General features: G+C 40.9%; 1 pseudogene across 1 annotated transcript; it reads left to right on the forward strand.

Annotated features, from left to right (window-relative positions):
• The first annotated feature begins 397 nt into the window (after positions 1-397).
• LOC308273133 (inorganic pyrophosphatase-like) lies at positions 398-6,658 on the forward strand (annotated as a pseudogene). Its single transcript has 2 exons — positions 398-592; positions 5,741-6,658. The product of its transcript is annotated as an inorganic pyrophosphatase-like (transcript).
• The last annotated feature ends 252 nt before the right edge of the window (positions 6,659-6,910 follow it).

Raw genomic sequence — 6,910 nt, forward strand, 5'->3', positions numbered from 1 at the left:
AAGAGATCTATTAAAAACCTACTGCATTAACAAATGAGAAAGCAATATTAGCTTAAGGCACATTTATATAGTGGTGTACCCACAACGAGACATAAAGCTATGCTCTATTACATGAAGCTTATAACATATATACGGTTCCATTTTTCTCCTTGGAAACACCTTTTCCAAATAAACAATTAAAATATTTTCAAGCAAACTACATTATCTTTTCACAATATTTACTATATTGACAGCCTTAGAAACTAAAAATGTTTTTACAGGTAAACTTGAGGAAAACATGTTTAGCTTCTAAAGCTTCAGATCTAACATTAAGGATTAAAAGGTACTCAAAACTTTCTTCAAAGAGAATAACAGTATCTCGACTTCAATTTCTTCTTGAAGCAGCAAAATATTTCCTATGTCCTGCATCAGCACCAATGACCTGTTCTCGAGCCAGGACAAGAGGCACTGGGGGTGTGGGTTGGAGCAGGAGAGGTGTGACAGCCAAGTGAAGTGTGATACCAAGGAGAGATGCCAGAGTCTTACAAATCCACAAGTTGAGGACCAAAGCACACAGGGAGCTCCTAAGGTGGAGAACCCAAGTGACTACCAAGTGAGTGGTAGGGTGTCAATAAGAAGAAATAGAAGACAATCTGGTGTAATTAAAAACATTGGCTTTGACCAATCAGAAATGCCTGGGATCGTCTCCTAAGTGTGGGACTTTCAGGAGTTAAACTTGATGTTACTGCTGTGAGAACTGACGAGTTGGAGCATGTGAAGTGCTCGGCATAGCACCGAGCACACGGTTGTTCTCATTAGGATTATAGATATCAGCACTGCACCAAGAACTGCATTCAGAAACTGATGGGTATCATCTCAAAACTTCGGCAGCATAGTGAGGCTTTCCGCAACTTTGTGAGGCTCTGTTTTAAAATAAAAAAAATAAGCCGGGCATGGTGGCGCAAGATTGTAATGCCAGCATTTGGGAGGCTGAGACAAAAGAATTGCAGTTCACGGCCAGCCTCAGCTACTTAGTGAGGCCCTTTGCAATTCAATGAGACCCTGTTTCAAAATAAAGAATAAAAAATAGGACTGAGGTTATATCTCGGAGGTAGAATGCCCCTGGGTTCCATCCCTAGTACAGCTAAATAAATAAATAAATAATAAATAAATAAAATAGGGCCAAGGGTATAGTTCTGAGGTAGAATGCCCCTGGGCTCAATCCCTAGTAACACACACACACACACACACACACACACACACACACACCACACACAGTTATAGTGCCATGTGTTAGTACATGCCTATAACCCAGCTACTCAGGAGGCTGAGGCAGAAGAATCACAAGCTCAAGGGCATCTTTGACAATAAGCAAAATTCAAAATAAAAAATAAACTGCCTAGCCAGGCATAGTAGTGCACCCTTATAATCCCAATACTTGGAGGCTGACACAGGAGATTTCAGGTTCACAGCCAGCCTCTGCAACTTAGTGCGAGCCTGTTTCAAAATAAAAGAATAAAAATAGGGCTGAGGGTATAGCTCAGAGGTAGAATGACCCTGGGTTCCATCCCCAGCACCACACACACATAAAAAAATTAATTAATCAAAAAATAAAGGGCTGAGGCTGTAACCCATTGCTGGCTTAGCATGGGCAATAACCTATGTTTGATCACTTATACTAGGAAGTTTTCGCTATAAATTAATTTTTAAGTTTGTTCTAAATCACAGTTTCTTTAAAGATTGTCCAGGGGCATAAAATGACTCTACAGAACACTGAAAGTTGTTGAGTATCTGAAAAGCTAAGCAGAAAAAGAGAAAGGGAGAGAGAGGGCGAAGAAGAAAGAAAAGAAAAAAAAACAGAAAGGGAGAAAGGGAAAAAAGGAGGAAGAATTAAAAAAAACTAAGAGAAAATAATTTTCTTTGAAATATTCTTTTTTTTATTGCATATTCTAAACTTAATTCCTCCTAGTTCTTTTCCCTGTGGAAAAGAATTCATTTCAGCTCAATGGCTAATTTTTTTTTTTTTTACATGAAGCATATACCATTCTACAAGGTAACATTTTCTTTGTGTTTTCATGAAATTATTTAAATATACTTTTATTGATGCATTGTAATTATGTACCATAGTGACGTTCAAAATGATACAAACATGCCGGGCGTGGTGGCGCACGCTTGTAATCCCCGCGCTTGGGAGGCAGAGAAAGGAGGATCGCGCAGGTTCGAAGCCAGCCGCGCGCGCTGGCTTAGGAGACCCTGTTTCCAAATAAAAATGTAAAAATAGGTCTGGGAGTGTAGCCCAGAGGTAGAAGGGCTTCCAGGAATCTTAGTACCACCAAAAAAAAAAAAAAGATACAAACATGCACACACAGCACTTGGTGTGAATCCCTCTGAATTTCCCCAAACTTTCCTTACCCATATGTGCTAGTGAGATTGGTAGTGATACCTTCTTATTTGTACTGTTTCCTTCAGCAAGCCTCCTTTTTTCCCTTCCTTGCCTTCCTTCCCCAATTTTCTTCCACTGTCTTATTGGTCTTTAGCCTTATTTAACTAAATCCCCTTTTTTCCTATTTTCTTTCTAACTTCCACATATGAGACAAAACATACCACCTTTGACTTTCTGACACTAGCTGATATCACTTAGCATAATATTCTCTGGTTCCACCCATTTTCCTACAAATGACATTGTGTGTGTGTGTGTGTGTGTGTGTGTGTGTGTGTGTGTGTGTGTGACTAGGGATTGAAATCAGGGGCATTCTACCACCTCTGGGCAATAACCCCAGCAATATTTTATTTTTTTATTTTGAAACAGGATTTTACTAAGGGCCTAAGATGCTGCAGCAGCCCTCAAACCTATGATCCTTCTGTTTCACTCTCCCAAGTACTAGGTTCTTCTTTATGGCTGAATAAAATTTTATTGATTGTATATACCACAATATTATTATCTCTTCGTCTGTCAAAGGACACCTAGGCTGGTTCCATAATTTGGCCGTTGTGAATTGCACTGTTATAAGTATGTATCTGTAATATATATATATATATATATATTACAGTAGTCTAACTTTAGTTCTTTTGGAAAAATACTGAGGAGTGGTATAGCTGGTTCCTACGGTGGTTCTGTTCCTAGTCTTCTTAGGAGTCTCCACACTAATCTCCACAGTGGCTGTATTAATTTACACTTCCATCGGTAGCGTATGAAGATTCCTATTTCCTCATGTCCTCGCTAGCACTGATTACTATGTATTCCTGATGATCAGCATTCTAACTGGAACTAACAGAACCTCTCTCTTGGTGTATGTAGTCTTAATTTGCATTTCCCTGATTGCTAATGATGTTGAACATTTTGTCATATATTTACTGGCCATTTGTATTTTTGTATTTCTTCTGAGCTTTTGAGAAGTGTCTATTCAGTTCAATTACACTTTGGGGGGGGGGGGTGGATGGAACTCAGAGCATTTTACCTCCAAGCTACACCCCCTGCCCTATTTTATTCTTTATTTTGAAACAGGGTCTCACTAAGTTGCAGAGGGCCTCACTAAGTAGCTGAGCCTGTCTGCGAACCTCCATCCTCTGGTCTCAGCCTTCTGAATGCTGTGCTTACAAGTGTGAGCCATCACACCCAGCTTCAATTGCCCGTTATTTTTGTTGTTGTTGGATTGCATTTTTTTTTTTTTTTTTTTTAGTGTTAAGTCATGGAATTTGCTTACTTTAAAAAAATAAAAATGTGCCGGGCATTGTGGCGCAGGCTTGTAATCCCCACGCTTGGGAGGCAGAGACAGGAAGATTGCGCTGGTTTGGAGCCAGCCTCGCTGGCTTAAGAGACCCTGTTTCCAAATAAAAAATATAAAATAGGTCTGGGAGTGTAGCCCAGAGGTAGAAGGGCTTCCAGGAACCCCTGTACCTCCAAAAAAATTAATAAATAAATTAAATAAATAAAAATAAAAATACAAGTCGGGCATGGTGGCACACACTCGTAATCCAAGCACTTGGGAGGCTGAGACAGGAGGATCGCACAGGTTCAAAGGCAGCCTCAGCTACTTAGTGAAATTCTCAGCAACTCAGTGACACCCTGCTTCCAAATAAAGTATAAAATAGATCTGGGAGTATAGCCTGGAGGTAGAAAAGCCCCTGGGTTTCACCCCCCCATACCACACACACAAAAAAAATACAAAATACAAAAACTAAATGAATATTGTCTTGTCATATCTTCAAAAGAAAAGAAAAGCAGCTCTTTTAATTATCATGCTTGTGTGAGGTAGGTATTTCTTTACCAGTGAAGAACTGGGGGCTCAGAGCCACCATCCCTGTCTGGCTTTCCTGGACTCAAAATTCATGTTCACACCATTAGTTTACTTGCCACACTAAACTTTTTCTTTCTTTTTCTCTTCCTTTCTCTCTCTCTTTCTCTCTCTCTCTCTCCCCCCCTCTTTTTTATTTTTTTATTTTTTGTGGTACCAAGTGTTGATCCCAAAGACATTCTATCTCCTAAGCCTTATTTTGTATTTTTAAGAGTCTCACTGAGGAGGTAGAATAGGAAATAGGCAGCTAGGGAAGAGGTCTCGTAGAAAAAACATAATTCCCTGAGGGGCAACGAATACTAATTAACTTCGAAGGTTGAGAGATAAGAACTACCAAAGCTTCACAAAACCATCTGTTTACTACTCAACAAACCCAGGAGACATCACTGGAGCAAGCCTGACACTCCTACTGAAAGGAGACCCCTCAAAGGACATGCAAATGACACTCCTACTGAAAGGAGACCCCTCAAAGGACATGCAAATACCCTATGCAAATTTTGAGAGCTGCTTCCCAAACTCCCAAACTCTAAGCAATAGAAGATATGCAGATATATATAAACCCCTAGCACAGTCACCGGGATGGTTACCCACTCTGGGAACCCCTCCCCGTTGGGGAGCTTCTCTCTCTCTTGCAGGTCGTGTTAGCTTTGAGAGAAGGTAGAGTGCAGTTGAAGGCACTTGGCCCGGGATACACTCGCCGAAGGCCTTCGCTGGAAATCAAGGCCGACCAGGGCCCCTAGGGGTGACCTGCACTTCCTTTCTGGCAGATCGTGTGGACTTTGGGAGAAAGCAGCTTGCAACTAAAGGCACTTGGCCTGGGCTACACTCGGGTAGTGACCTGAAGGCAGCCACTGGACATCAAAAGTTCTGCCGGGCGTGGTGATGCACGCTTATAATCCCCACGCTTGGGAGGCTGAGACAGGAGGATCACACAGGTTCAAAGCCAGCCTCAGCTACTTAGTGAGGTTCTCAGCAACCTAGTGAGACCCTGTTTCCAAATAAAATATAAAATAGTTCTGGGAGTAGAAATAGTTCCGGAAGTAGAAAGCCTCTGGGTTCCACCCCCAGTACCACCACCAAAAAAAAAAAGTTCCGACAGCCCTTAGGGGTGTTCGGCCACTCTTCCCTATTCCCTGCTGCTTCCAATAAACCTTTTATTCCCCTCCCTGCAGTCTGTGGGTGTCATTCTTCACTCACTGGAGACAAGAACCTGGTAAGGAAACGCCGAGTTTCTTCTCAAGAAACTCCGTTACATCTTAAGGAAATGCAGGGTTTCTTCTCAAGGTTTCTTCTCCATTTCATTACTAAGTGCCCAACTTACACTCAACCTTTGATGAGTGTCATTTAAGGCATTTGCTTTTGTATAGGCTAGTCAGTATATTTATTAACAAAGCAGAATTGAGAACTATACGTTTGTATAGTTATCCTCTTTCTGTCTACAAAATCCTTGTCTTACATCTCCAAAGAATTCTCTGGGCTCTCTCCTTGTCAGCTGCTGCGGTGTACGGGCTGGTGGCTCTGTGGCGGCGCAGCGTTTGCTCTCCAGCACCCTGGACAGCTTCAGCATCGAGGAGCGCGCCGCGCCCTTCACCCTGGAGTACCGAGTCTTTCTCAAAAATGGAAAGGGACAATATATATCTCCATTTCATGATATTCTTGTTTATGCAGATAAGGATATATTCCACATGGTAGTTGAAGTTCCACGGTGGTCTAATGCAAAAATGGAGATTGCTACAAAGAACCCTTTAAACCCAATTAAGCAAGATGTAAAAAAAGAAAAACTCCATTATGTTGCAAATTTGTTCCCTTATAAGGGGTATATCTGGAACTATGATGCTATCCCTCAGACTTGGGAAGACCCAGGACACAATGACAGACACACTGGCTGTTGTGGAGACAATGACCCAATTGATGTTTGTGAAATTGGAAGCAAGGTATGTGCAAGAGGTGAAATAATCAAGGTGAAAGAAAGTTGGGGGCATACTGGCTATGAATGATGAAGGAGAAACCGACTGGAAAGCCATTGCCATTAATGTGGAGGATCTTGATGCAGCCAATTATAATGATATTAATGATGTTAAATGGCTGAAACCAGGCTACCTAGAAGCTACTGTGGACTGGTTTAGAAGGTACAGGTTCCTGATGGAAAACCAGAAAATGAGTTTGCTTTCAATGCAGAATTTAAAGATAAGGACTTTGCAATTGATATTATTAAAAGCACTCATGACTATTGGAAAGCACTAGTGACTAAGAAAACGGATGGGAAAGGAATCAGTGATCCTGATACTGCCAAAGCCATCATGGATGCTTTACCACCACCTTGTGAATCTACCTGCTCAGTACCAATGGATATGGATAAGTGGTTCCATCACCAGAAAAACTGATGAGATTTGACTGAATACAAGTTGATGCTGCTGCATCCCATTCATCTGGTCATATTAAATGCAAAGTAGTAATTTTTCAAAGCTTTAAATTTATAGAACTTGTAACTGAAGCCAGTTTTGCTGGTACCAATCCAATATATTAGAAATGTTGTATGTCTAAAAGCATTTTTCATATCTTGACTAAGATAACTTTTAGTACATACTTAAATATCAAAGAAATTGTGGTTTAGAAGTCATTTGTGAATAGATATA

This window comes from Muscardinus avellanarius (genome assembly GCF_963383645.1).
Source record: "Muscardinus avellanarius genome assembly, chromosome: 14".
NCBI classification, from domain to species: Eukaryota; Metazoa; Chordata; class Mammalia; order Rodentia; family Gliridae; genus Muscardinus; species Muscardinus avellanarius.